This window comes from Aphelocoma coerulescens, chromosome 17 (assembly GCF_041296385.1).
Source record: "Aphelocoma coerulescens isolate FSJ_1873_10779 chromosome 17, UR_Acoe_1.0, whole genome shotgun sequence".
Taxonomy (NCBI): Eukaryota; Metazoa; Chordata; class Aves; order Passeriformes; family Corvidae; genus Aphelocoma; species Aphelocoma coerulescens.
In genome coordinates this window covers 9,601,092-9,614,990 of record NC_091030.1, presented here as the reverse complement: position 1 = coordinate 9,614,990, position 13,899 = coordinate 9,601,092, and the positions used below count along the sequence as shown (strand labels likewise).

The window sequence follows — 13,899 nt, the reverse complement described above, 5'->3', positions numbered from 1 at the left end:
ACAGAAGAATTTAGAGATTTTAGTGTTACACACTACAAATCACAGTGACAGAGAAGGCTAAAAGTCCCAGCAGCTGAGCTTCCAGGTCCCTAAAAAAGGACCTCAACTGCTGAATACCTTCAGAACACAACTGGGGGCCTTTCCACTAAGGACACAACTGCTGCCTGATAGATCTACAGCTGGGCTCTCAGGACTGCATGAACCCCAGCTCTTCAGTATTTAAACGAGTACATAAATATTTCACATAAAACTTAGCCTAAAATAAGCCACCTGCCTGGTTACTACAGCATTACTGCAGTCTGTCTGCTTGCCTTAATTTGCAAGCAACTATAATTCTGCTTGTGAGACACACTATTCCTTAAGCCCTCCCAGAAAAAAACCTGAGAGATCAATTGTCCTTAAATAAGTAATTAGAACAGCTGAAATAATTTAGGCCATCAAAGAACAAGAAGGATAAATAAATAGTTATAGCTCTGTGAACACTTGCATCTAATAGAATTTTTACATTTATTTAAGTTAACTGATAGGAAGGCTGAACACCAGAGCATGAGGCAGAACTGCTGCACAGCATCTGTAACAGGAAAGCTGAATAGGATGGCTCTACATGCTCACATTAAAATTATTTGGCAGGTTAATTAAAACAAAAAAAACCAACCAGGATACAAGATACACCAACAGTGCTCAACTTCCCACTCCTAATGCAAGCAAACTTAGAGCAAAGATTTGACAGGAAGCTTCTAATTTAAGGTAGGAAGCCAAGAAAACATTCTGTGTAAAGAGGCATTTCTACACTCACAGGTGTGCTACACTAAACATGGGAAAGTACATGTAAAATATACTCTCCCCAAAATAGAGGTACAATTCTGTTCAAATGCCTAATCTGACCATTTTGGACTTGCATTGGGGCGAGTAGACCCTGGGAGATCCTTTACTGGTAAATGCTCATCACAAGGATAACTATTTGTCCAAACATTTGGGCTGTCCAGGAAACCATCTTTACAGACTGGGCTCAATCTTCCCTTCAAGAGAAATCTGATACACTTCAAAACTGATAGTCAGCATTGCAGTCTCCATACCTCCTACGACACAGGCATCCAAATCTTTCTCAGTGTTTCAGCAGACACACAGCTCATTTGCTAGTCACAGCTCACTGACATCTCCAGCTACTAAATATCCACATTTAGATAACATTTTGGCATATCAAAGTTGATGAAATTTTGAGGTACATGCCTGAAGTCTGGAATATGACTTTATCTGCTGCAGATCTGTTTTCCATTTATCACATTATGTGACAAAACTAGTTAGCTCAGCAGCAGCTCCATGGGTACACAGAGTAAAGAGTCTCAAATATGGAAAGGTTACTTCTAGTTTGTGCAGTGTGAGAGGACAGCACATCATCACGGAGGAGATGAAGCACACTGTAAAGAGTCCTCAGTGCTGGTCAACACCCATTTGTCACATGCAGAGTACAGTGTACTGACCTTCTCTATCTGCTCTGGAGCGTCAGCCACTTGGAGATGAACCAACAAGAGGCTGACAATCTGCTCCGAGCCACGTTCTTTGTTGGGTTTCAGTACTGGTGCACTCAGGAAACACCCTCACCAGCTTCAGCAAGGTCAGTTTTATCCCAAGGGTACAGCTTGGGAGCAGTTTCCAAATGCCATTGAATTCTGGCTCTAGTATCACAAAATTTTTGATGAAGTTATAACGCTACTTCATTATAACCAAAATTATCATTATAGCAAGATTTGTAGACCGCATTTCTGACCACAGTTCAAAGTGAGACAATTATAGTTATTCCTAAGAGTTCTCCACTGTCTGTTGATGAAAAATTAATCTTGGTAAAGCTTTTTTTAAAAAAGATTATTATAACTGCTGCTAGCTGCACTCAAACAAACTCTGATTCAAGTTCTAGGCTTCAGGGTCATTGATAGACACTCAGCTACTGCTGCCACCAAAAAAAATACTGATTACCAAGACAGAAAGAGATATGGGAAGGAGAAAACATGCAGTTAAAAAAACAAAGAGGGAAGAAACCAAACCCACTGAAAACAAAAAAAATTCATACCAGAAACAGACTGAAAACAGAAAGGAAATTAGCATTTAGGAATGAAAAAGCCTATTCACTGTTGATGTTAAATACAACACCCGGGGAGAGAGAAGCTGGGTTTATTTTTGATAGCAGCAGAAACATTAAAGATAAGCCAAAAGCATTTAGAAAATATGGGTGCAGTACAAAGGCTCATGTGATGAGAGCTGTTTTGCTTTTAATCTTGACCTGGAAAACCTCTTGTATGACAGAGCCTCTTTTCAGTGGAGTCAGTCCTGCCTAGTTGCTCTGCCTATTAGTGATAAAAAGGCCACCCAAGTTGTTTCTGCTTTGGAACGATGGCAGGTTTTCAATCTTAAACTTCAAAGCAAAAGAAAAAACCCACCCTAATATATCTGTCTAAGGACCTGCACCAAACTCCTGTCATCCCATATCTGGTCCAATCACCCTCTTCCCTAAAACAACAATTCTTACAACTGTATCTCTGTTTTTCTAGAAAGGATGTACATATACCCCCAAATATTTATCTACTTGCCACTGATATAAATGGAAATACTTATCTCATCTTGATATGAGATAAACATATACCATGTCCTACCCACAAATGGAAAAAAGAGCTGATTTCCAAATTGATTCAGCATGTCTACAAGCCCAGTAACACAGAAGTGCAAACCATATCAACCACAATCATTGGGAGTGCTCAGCAATCAGAGAATCCCATCTCAAACGTGTATTACAAAGACTGAAAACTGTGAAGCTCTGTGGAGTTCAGTCCTGCTTTAGATGTCTGTTCACACAGTCCAGGCGTGTCCAGAGAGCAGAGCTGCAGACCAGTGCTTGGTCTTTGCAACTTCACCCTCTTAAATCGCATGTGTAACTTGTTGCATATGATACTGCCAACCCCATGGGCTCAGTGACAATGGACCCTAGAACTTTCTTTCTGCTCCTTTTCCCTCACAGCCCACACAGCAGAGATGCCCTGCAAACAGCTGCCATCCTCCATTCCCGTGAGAACAACAGGCAAAAGCACTTTCATCCACAACAAAAACGTTGAAGTCCAGATGAAGTACCAACACTCCACGTTGGTATGTCATGTTACAGATCAGGACACTTCACATGACCACTTAGGGCATCACCTTAATTAGAAACTGTAATTAAATGCCCAGTGAAGGTTGGTAATATAATTTGCTTCCAGGCCTTCTTATTTCATGAGGAATGCTCTGTTGGCTCAGATCAATTCTCCCATGGAGCCTGGTTCTGTCCCTCAAAGCTATGTTTACTGCTATTAGTTTTGTCATGGCCACCAGAAAAGTTTTACATATTCAGCAGTTGCCAGATGGGGTGAGAACACAACCAGGGCACTGAGGGCAGCACTACACAACAACCGAGCTGTCAGGAATGCCAAGCTGCGCTGCACTCTGTCCTAAACAGTACCTATTAAAATAAGATTAAAGCACTTGTGTTTACAAATGGTTCAGGAAGCTGCGGGACACTGCCCTCGGGCTGGCTCTGGCCAAAGCAGGTAAGTGTGGGATGGTGTGACAGGGCCACACCACGGGGGCTGGCAGATGAGTGCTGCTTTGCTTGAGAGCAATTCACGCACTGGTTTAAGGAACACTCTGTACCACAACTCTGCAAAGTTGAGACACCTCAAACAAGAAAGTGAAATCAGAAAATTAACAAGTAGAGCACCACATATTGAGAGATGCATTCTTTTTTTTAACCTAGACCTTTGTTGTTTTTAATAATTGATATAAAGTAACAGATGACTCACTAATTGCACTTCTAAATTGTAACCCGACCTGGAATCAATCACACATGGCATAACTTCTATTCTTATTTGAAGCTAAATCCACCACAGTGCCTGCAGTAGCCTCTCTAATAATTGCATTAGTCATAACCTGAAAGTATTTCCCATTTCCTTAGTTCCAGTTTTGCTTGCTTTTCAAGCTGATCCTCATCCCTGTTGCTTAAAAGATCTCTGAAATGTTACCCTGCAGAGCCTGCTCTGGGACTTGAGGAGCTCTGTGCAACATTTCGTGGTGTGAATCCTCCTCTCCTGGTGACTAATTTTCCTCCAGTACTATTTTATCTCCTTTGCTCTAGCTCAAAGTCAGAGAATCATTCAGGGTTGCAAGAGATATTAGCAAGCATTGTGTAAAACTTGGTAAAGAGCTAGGTACACAAATGACTCCCAGCATAAATCATATCATCTTCTGTTTTGCAGCATAAATTCTCAATTTTCAAGTATCCTCTACACTGGATACTTACCTGCTTGATTCTCTCCCTTCTATGCCTGAGAGACACTTTAAAATAAAAATTATTACAGGTCTTGTAAGCATTTTTCAAAATAAAACTCTTTGCTATATCAATCTTATGAGACTAATTTCCCATGTAAACACAGCTTTTGCTATGAAGATTTTTAAAAGACATGCACAGAAAGTTATTTTTTGCAATTCAAAGTCTGTCCTCAACTATCTTTGCACAAATCCCATCAACTTTAGTATATGTCTAAGGGCAGAATTTGAAACCCATAAAGAACTGGGTCACTGGACAATGGTAAGTCTCAAACAGAGATTTCTGAGTTATAGCACGAAAAAAAATCCCTCTTCCCTGGGGCACTACATGAGCATTCCCATTTGTCTGTAAACAACACCAAACACTTGAAATTTGACAGGCTGCATTTCAGCCTTGCTCACTTAGAGGTTTCCCCTGTCCTGTAGCTAATGGCCACTTAGTCCTTAGTGTAGCATTTGGGGCTGACACCACATCCCTCAGTGCCCATCCCGTGGGGCTGCCCCACTGCAGAGCTCAGCACCTGCCTCACTCCAACCTTAATACTGGCACCCACCAGCAACTTCTTGTAGAGGGCCCCTTGTTTGTCTAAGGGATGCAGGTGACATTCAAGAACACATGACAATGTCTGAACTATTTCTATGAAAAAATCTGTAGGAAACACACATTATATCCATTGTCGTAATACATTTTAAAAAATAATTTTTTCTATGCCAGTATTTTGTCCCAAGAAAGAGCACAATTATCATTAATTACTTCAACTTTCATCAAGGTAACTCTTAATTCCATGTTGCTTTTGGCACAATTCAATCCCCATACTTTATTGACTATACTTAGAGCTATAAATTCAATTTTCTTCCTTTTTATTCCATGAAGCCTAAAGACAGATGTTAACTTCTTTTCCAAGCCTCAGATGTTCTTTTCCTTGTTAAATGTATATCCTTGTACTGCAGCGCCAAAGCTCTTCCAATCCCCTGTACTCTAAATTAATCCATCAATCCCCTTTCCTCTGTGTTTCTGCCCTTGGCAAATCATTAGCCCAAGGGAGAACTCAACAGAAAAATTCAGGATTTCACTCAGAGCACAGCTGAAAACATTTCTTCTACCTCTGCAGTAACTTCACTACTTGAGGTGCCATCTCTTGCAGATTTTTCCCTCCTCACTACATTTCCAGCTGCCCTGCACAGCCATTCATTTCACTGGGACGGGAAGCTGCCCCTTCCCATCCTGCCATCCCCCCCAGCACCCTTTCTCCAGGCTGTATTTGTGCTGTGTCTCTATTTGATACAATCAATGTCAAATAAAACCGTTCTCCCATTGAGTCCTTGGACCAGTCCTTGATTTCCAGCTATTATCTTCTGCCTCTTTTCAAGGCCCACAGTAATATTTTAAGGTCACACAGGAGATTTGGATAAATTCATTCATTGCTTTGAAATCTCTCAATTCGAGACATGAAAGCAGTAACTGAGATTCCTCATATTTGTTTCTCCTTTCAATCCTCAAACAGGCCAAGATAAAAGTCTGTTACAAAGGCAGAGCAATGTCTGACTGTTCAGAACCAGGGTGACACTTCAGCCACAGGCTTGCAAAGCAGTATACAAAATGTAAGTCTAATTGGAACAAGGCAGACCTCTTCCTACATGTAAAGTTATTAATGCACACGTGCTTTCTACTTCCACTCTAACGCTGAAATCACTCTTTTGAATGAAAGTTACTGTTTCACTTCAGCACCACTAATCTCCTGATCCTACAGCCTTTGGCCAAAGTCCCCTCAGGGGCTGCTTCAGCACAGCACGTTGTGTACTGATTATTTTGGAATAGAGCTCCCCAGTCAGCAGTCTTTCATCTTCACAGCCTGTATAAAATCAGTTTTGAAAAGTATAAAAAGTGATATTGAATACGATTGCCATGCACTTGTATGCTGAAAGCTGAGTTCGAAAAGGCACTTAACCTAGAAAATCTGGCAGAAATTTTGAAGCACTCAAGTGACTATATTGGCCATTGAAGTGTTGAAGCACATGGAATGCTGAAGGATTATGAAGTTCTATAACTGTTCTATGTAACGCACATACAAAGAAGAAAGAAAATCCCGTCAGACTCAACTCTCTCCTCATACCTAAAGGTTCTGCTTGTCAGGGCTGCTCTGGAGTGCGATGAACATCAGCTTCGGGAGCTCTCTCCACTTCCACTGCAGTGCCCATCTACAACAGCCACCTGTCTGGGACTGGGAAGAATTATTGCAGGGAGCTTAAAATTAAACCCATTTGTCTTGATTTCTAGAAGAGAAAGATGGAAATCATTGACCACCACACTCCTTGTGGAGCCCAACCTGCCCAAACACAGCATAAAGGTGCCTTGATTTGTCCTCAGCCACTGAGGCTTCCACAAGGAGCTCAACCGCTCACATGGAAACCCTATTCTCCGACTCAGTTTAGAAACCTGTTCTTTCTGCACTGCTTCGGATTTGGCACCGGGATATTAATCCTACTAAGGCCGCGCGCTGCGTGCGGGGCCGAGGCCCTGCCGCACCCCTGCCCGGGCCCCCTCCCCTCAGCCCTACCCCCGGGCCCGCCCGGCGCCCCCCTCAGCCGGCGGGGCCGGGGCTGCCGGCGCTATTCACGCTCGTGGCCGGGGCCGCCGCAGGGCCGGGGCCGCCCCGTTGCCGGTGCCCGCCGCGGAGCTCCGAGCGCGACCGGGGCCGGGCCGGCCCTGCCCTCACACACCTGCCCGGCCCCCGCCCTCAGCGCTGCGCACTCTGCGCCCGGCACGCTCGCACCTACGCCGTTTGCGCAGCGGGAGCCCTCAGGTGCGGCGCTCGCGCTGACGACATTACGGAGAGTCCGTAACACACACCGACCTCTCGGGGCTCTACGCAAGCGGCGTTCCCAGGTGCGGCTCGGCCGCTCCCGTCCCGCGCGGCCGCGGCGCGCTCCGAGCAGCAGCGCCGCTCCCCAGGCGGCAGGTGGGACCGTGCGGGCTGCGCGGGGAGCAGCGGCCGCAGGTGGGGCAGTCGCGCGGGCCGAGCCGCCCTACGTCGATTCCGTAAGGCTGCGCCGGCCTGCAGGAAACGACAGGGTCCGCGGCGCTACGGAGCTGGCGCAGGGCGGCGCGGCGGCCCGTACGCAGTTGGCGTAGGGCGCTCTCAGGTGCAGGGAAGGGGCGGGCGCGCGTTGCCCGGCAGCCGCAGCCTATGGGGGCGCGGGGCGCGGTCACGTGCGCAGCCCCGCTCGGCGCTGCGGAGCCGGAGGAGCCGGACGGGGCCGCGGAGCCGGGACGGGGCCGCGGGGCAGCGCCGGGGCCGGCGCCGAGCGGGGTGAGGAGGGCGGGCGGCGGGGAGGGGTCGGGGCGGCGGGCGGCCCGTCCCTGGGCACCGCTCCTCCCACTGCACCGGGCACTGCGGGCAGGAGGCAAGGGCAGGACACAGCGCGGGGGGCGGCGCGGGGGGGGGGGGCGCTGCTGCGCGCGCGGAGGGGCGCGGTGGGGCGGGAGGGCTCCGCGCCCCGAGGGGCCGCGGGCGGGGGCGGCGGGGAGGGGTGAGGGGGGCGGCGGGGAGGGGTGAGGGGCTCGGCGGCGCCATGCGCGGGCGGCCGCCCCTCCGCCGGCGGCGGGGCGCGTTACCTGCTGGTGGGGCGCGCACCTGTCGGCGGGGCGCGATACCTGTCCGCGGGGCGCGCAGGTGGCGGCGGGGCTGGGGCGCAGCCGGCCCGGTGTGCGCGGTGTCCCCGGGCGGTCCCGGCCAGGTGCGGGCTGCGCGGCGCGGGGCGGCTCCCGCCGGGGCTCGGCCCGAAGTTCGCTCCGGCGCGGTCGGTGCAGCGCCCTCCGCGCCCCGGCCCCGTGGGGCAGCCGCCTCCCTCCGGGCCCCGGGCAGGCTCCTCCTGGGTCTGAGCACACTCATCAGTGTTATGGTCCATGGTTTGTTTGGGTTTTTTTCTCCTCTTTCATTCTGTATTTGCTTTGCACTGGATTTTGTAATCATTAACCCACTATTCCTTCTGGAAGTGAGAGCGTGAAAGGGATAACCAGGGAGTTACATGCCTGCCACCGAGTACAGCAAAACTTGAGTTTTGAGTCAAAGTAGAAAAATGCATTATCTGGCTAAATGTCTTATTATTTATTTACGTGGCTCTGAAAATGGTGCCTTGTGATTTACAGAAAGAACAGTGGAGCATTCCAAGCGGCTCCTGCACAGGGTATGGCAGAAGAGAAAACTTATAACATGGGGGGTCCTAGATATGTTGGAATTAATTTTTTTCTATATTTGTGTCCTCTAGTTTGTTAACAGTTTTAAAAAGTTTTATTGTACTTTTTCGTGACAACTCAGAAATGCTAAGTGTGGTTAAAACAAAGAAAGACTTAAGTGGGCATTATAGTCAGGAATATTTCAGATCTCCAGTTCCAAAATATGTTTATGAAACTGTAAGTTAATTAAAATAGCTGGGCTATTTAACTTAAATTAAAATAGTTGTGTGTTCTAGCAAACATTTGAAGCCTGGCCTTCTACGGTAAAGATAGAAAATTAAAATAATTTCCTCCATTCATGCAGAATACTTTAACATCTTTAGAAAGAATGGAGAAGAAAGGACTGTTTGCAAACTTAGTCTAGTTTCCTTTGATTTTTAAAGACATAGTAACCATTTTTGAGACCCAAAGGAAGCAGCAGTGGTGGCAGAGAGGAAGGAAGGAAGGAGTATGGAGCAGTGCTGTCTACTTGGAGGGGAGGCCTTAAAACAAAACTTTTGGAATGGGAAGAGAGGAAGGCCTGGCAGTGTCTCTGGAGAGGTTGCATTGCTGTATTCCTGTATTTGCTCAAGGTCGTTGTTCAGTCTCTGAAGAGCAAAAGCGTTTTCCAATAATTTAACCAGCCCACCTCTTCCATGGAAGGTGTACAAGCTGGGTTGTAGTTATTTCCTGCTAGTGTAGAGAGGAAGGAGAAATTTGTGTCAGCAAACTGCAGCTGGCTGTAGCTTCTACTTAATTCCTGGTCATTTTTAGGAAGTTAGACTCATCTCTGGAAGTTCTTGGCATGTATAGTTTTTTTCTGTCTGAAGCTTTCCAACCATTTTCCTTTGCTTCATGTTGTGTAGAAAGCAGGCAGAGATGTGGAAAAGAGCGGGTAGGATTGCTAATAGCGAGGGTTTAATGTTTTCAGTTCTCTGTTCCTCAGAATCCCATGATTGATGGTGCCAGTCTGGTGCTGCCTTGGCATTTGTAGTTCAAAGAGAATCTTTAGTCTTGCTAGTTTGGTTAGTCCCGGTTTTATAAAGGGGCTTTATTTGCACAGGCTGTTCATCCAGACTCGTTGTTTCTGCTGAACTATTGGCAGTATTTTTCATCTCTGCACAAAGAAGATGCTGATAAAGCACCAGTTCTTGCTCTGTGTGGTTGACAGGCTACACATGAGGTAGAAATCTAGGACTTGATTTCTTGGGGAACTGGAGAAGGATTCCATGTAGAAATACTTGTGCGTTGGGGTTGGGGGAGCCCCAGGGGTAACTGGTAGCAATGTTGCTGAGGAAGTGACCAAATCCAGCTTTGTGGTTTGTCCTGGAAAGAATTTCAGACAGCTGATTTCAAACCAAAGGTTCAGAGTAAATGAGAAGACAGGAAGCAGTTGGAAAGGTACAACAGAAGATGGCATAAGGCAAGCCATCCCAGGCCTAAACATGAGAGAAGTAGCTTAAACTCCGGTGGATATGTGGGTTTTGGTGACCCTTGTTTCTGACTTGTACGCCATTTTTCTGTGGATGTTCATTCAGAATGCAACGCTTAAGGTCACAGAGCTCTCTTCTTTTGAAGCCCCTCTGTTAATGTTCCTCAAAAGCCTGTGGGTGGACTGAAATTTTTTTTTTGAACTGTGAAATCTTGTTTGGAAATAAAAAAAAATGTAAAAAAAAGTAGTCTAAGAAGCTGCTTCATGTTGTGAAAAAGCTCACTGTAGAATCATAAAAGCTGCAGTTTTTCCACATTGCTTTGTAGCTTGGCATGTAAATAGAGCTCTTTGAAGAGCATATACATGGCTGGAAAGGGGGAGAGGGAAAGGTTCTGGCTGGTTAACAAGCTTCTGAGTGTGTGAAAAGCCACCGTGAGCATGCTTGGTGAAGTGTCTGTTAAAACACGGAAGTCTGTCCTGGGCTGGGGTGAGGTACATACACCTAGAAGTGGCCAATCTGTCGAAGTATAAGTATGGAAACGGTAGAACAGTGGCAGTTTGTGTATTTTACAGACTGGGCTGGGTGAGGGGAGCGCTTGGGGCAGGTGGGAGGGAGGTCCTGGGATGTTCTGGCTGCTGAGGGAGATGCTGGGGGGTTGAGGATGCAGAGGGTCCGTCTGCACCTCCTTGGGCTCACCTCCAGCTCTTGCTGAGTTTGGGTTTATGGTGCCTCTCACTGGGCCAACAGCAGATTTCAGCATGTTGGGGTCTGCACCTTACCTTTTATTGGGGTGGGGAGAGCGAGGACTTTTCTGACAACAGCCACACAAGGAGCACTTGGCTGGTGCGGTGTGCTGGATTTGCTGTAGCCCAGCAGTATTGGCAAGTGAAGATTGCTTTGCTACTGAATATGCTGCAGTGAGGAAATCAAAAGGAAAATTCTTGTTTAAAGCAATATGAAAAAACTGTTAGAGATTTAAAGTCTCAAACCCTTCTGTAGAAACCACAGTTTGACTACGTTTGTTGTACTTACAGCGTGATTTGACAAACAGAAACTTTGTACTTGATGTTTAAGGAGGGAGAAGCCTTACCTGAAAGCTATTGCTGGTATCTTTTGTTAGAAGCAGTAATTATTACAAGCTACAAGGCCGAAGACAGTATTTTTTCCAGTTGTACTTCTGCAGTTCTTGGCACTTGTGTAGTTTTTCCTTCTTATGTGCAAGTTTTTCACTGAGCACTGATGACAGAAAACAGTGTCACAGTTTGTGTCTGTGTCAGCTCACAGAGGGACAGTGTTCCTATTTAACTTTGAAAACCTCAATTCATGTCCCTTAACAAAAAAGCTGCAGAGGAATTCTTATAAATGAGTAAGTAAACATCTTGCACTTTAGATTTTTAGACTTTATTTTGTAGCTATATTACCTTATGTTCTGGTCCTCTCACTCTGGTCATCATGGAATAGGAGGGGACAGAATTCTTGGAGCCCACTCCCCGTTGGTCTGTTGCCTTGTTCTCCTAGTTCTGCTTTGCAATGCACATCCTGACCTTTCCACTTATTTCCTGTGCGGTGTCGGAATGTGGACGAGGTGCTGGCTATAGAAGCCCCAGAACAAATTCAGGGTATGTCATTTGTTCTGCTGTTTGTGAAGGGTATGTAAAGCATGGCCCTGGGCTGCTCTGTCCTTCCTCTGCTGCTAAACCCAAGAACTCTGGGACTAACCCAAGGCTGGATTTTCCATGCAGCTGAGCCAGGCTGCTGTATCTCTGGGCCACCTGCACATCTGCGCATTGGCTTCTCAAGTAATAAAGACCAGGAATTAATTAGTAAACCCTATGCCCTTGTGGTCTTATGGCGTTGATTTTTCTATAACTATGCAAAACTTTATAACTCGTCTGTAGTAAAATATTGTCATAACCTGCTGGTAACTTAAAGGTGTAAGTGGAGGTTGAAGAGCAATAATCTTATGAAATCCATTTTAGGGATCTTTTGGATTGTGGAAACTTAAGTGATCCTGCCACATGTGTTGATTTACATTAGTTCCCTTATGTTGTGGTTTGGTGTGCTATTTAAGAGCCCTAAGATGCTACTGGTGATTGACATAACAAAATGTAAATTATATGCTGTTTTCCTAAGGTCTAATTTATCTGTCGTAAGGTTTGTGTACCAACAGTACTGAGATCTTCTTACAATAATGTTTCTCTTTCAAGTAATGCCTACACAGGGGAATTAAATTACCCTTAATTGTATGCTTAAAAAGAAAATAAAATTGGGGTGTGTGTGGCTATGCCAGTAAATTAAATTTTGCTGCTTCTTGTTCTTTTTGTGCATTTAGTTTAAATTGTCTTTATTGAAAAATTTAATGTTTGAGTATCTGGTTGGGAAGAACAGTCTTACTCGTGGGTAGCTGTGAGATGTCACAAAACTTGAAGAAATCTTATAAACCAGAATTCATTTAGAGGAGAACTTGGCATTTGGCTTGGCAGTAAATGAACTCAATGGTGAGAAACTGGTGTTGCCCCATAGAAATTGCCCCCCAGTAGGAGCAGAAAAGGGCAGGCTGAGTTTGAGGCCTTGTACTTTTCTCATTTTCTTCTGATTCTTGGGAGGGAGGACACTTTGAACACATTTCTTGTTTGACTTGCAACACAGGAGACTGGAGTGTTGGCACAGCATCTTAAGTGTTGGGCCCTCAAGAGTCTTTAGTATTCTCTGAGCCACAGGGATGATGTTCCACGGGGAAATGTCCCTCCAGAGCTATTGGACTGAGTTGATAATGACCCTAAACCAGATGTTCCCCAATCTCACTTCTCTGCCATCAGGATATGCCCTGTGGAAAGGCTGGCACAGCCCACAGGTGTGTGGGAAGCCCCACAACCTCTGTGCACCTGGTTTGTGCTTCCAGAAATGAGCTTTGGCAAAACACTCCCTCGAGAGGCTGAGGAGGCCTGAGGCTGTGGGCAGGGGCTTTTTGGGCCCACAACACCTAATTCCTTCCAGCAAGATTCTGCCAAAAAATGGTTTACCATAATTCCACAGACATTGTGAAATTAATACGTCCTTTTTAATCTCTATTTTAAAGGGGATGGGTCCCATAATAGGAGTATGGTAAGTCATGGTTGATCTTGAAGGAGGCATAAAATTTTTCTTTGCTTGTTGCAGGGCTTTGTGTTTTTTGGTTACGGCGTAGCAGCCAAAGCATGGTTCTCCATGTAACCCTCTCCATAAACATGGTATCTCTCTTCATAACATGAACTAACATGAAATCATAAATATGATATCTTGCTTGCTAAAGAGACTGTACAAAATTCAGCAGGAAACAAGCTGACATGCTGCACTCCAGTGAATTTAGGTGCCATTGTTGAAACAGGTGATGTTTTAAAATTGCCAGCTGGTATATACCTGAATAAAGGTGTTTGATTTACAAGGTCTTTTTACAGCCTGCTTAGCAAGACACTGACCAGTTGGACCAAACACATCACCTGGAGACTGGGTAAAGGCCTGCAGTCAGGACAGTATGAATAGATCCATTCAACAAACAAATTACAACTTGTATTAAAAAGAGAATAAAAAGCACTTGAGTTAGCTGCCCCATGGCAGTCAGCTGGTGCTGTGTTTCTGATAGAGTTAGGAGCATGATCATCAAGGGTCCAGTGGTGGCACCTTGTGTGAGTAAGGTCCATGGGACTGGGCTGCGGATGTTTTTGTTAACCATAAAACAAATAACATCAGTGAACGTGGAAGCGCCGACTAACGCAGGTTTAATCAGTTTTGAAGCTGAATGCACATAACAGCTATTTATGTGATGTTCATTCCCTGGCCACGGTGGCAGTGGCCCAACCTGCGTGGCTGGTTTTCCCAGCTGAGGCAGCTGTGTGATGTTCTGACAGGTGTGACTGATGCTGG

The 13,899-nt window shown here is 45.8% G+C and overlaps 2 protein-coding genes across 9 annotated transcripts in view; one reads left to right on the top strand and one right to left on the bottom strand.

Annotated features, from left to right (window-relative positions):
* CRB2 (crumbs cell polarity complex component 2) overlaps positions 1–7,288 on the bottom strand; it is a 58,629-nt gene extending 51,341 nt beyond the window's left edge. Inside the window, exons 1-2 of one of the 4 annotated variants that reach the window (XM_069032070.1) lie at positions 7,203–7,288; positions 6,462–6,621 (exon numbers count right to left, since the gene is read on the bottom strand). The gene's annotated coding sequence lies outside the window, so the exon portion shown is untranslated. Of the gene's footprint in view, positions 1–6,461; positions 6,866–6,905; positions 7,040–7,202 lie in introns of those variants that run through there. The other 3 variants (XM_069032072.1, XM_069032071.1, XM_069032073.1) reach the window with 3 other exon arrangements.
* Positions 7,289–7,534: 246 nt separating this feature from the next.
* STRBP (spermatid perinuclear RNA binding protein) overlaps positions 7,535–13,899 on the top strand; it is a 47,315-nt gene continuing 40,950 nt past the window's right edge. For 2 of the 5 annotated variants that reach the window (XM_069032086.1, XM_069032087.1), the window contains exon 1: positions 7,540–7,658. The gene's annotated coding sequence lies outside the window, so the exon portion shown is untranslated. Of the gene's footprint in view, positions 7,659–13,899 lie in introns of all 5 variants that reach the window. The other 3 variants (XM_069032085.1, XM_069032084.1, XM_069032083.1) reach the window with 2 other exon arrangements.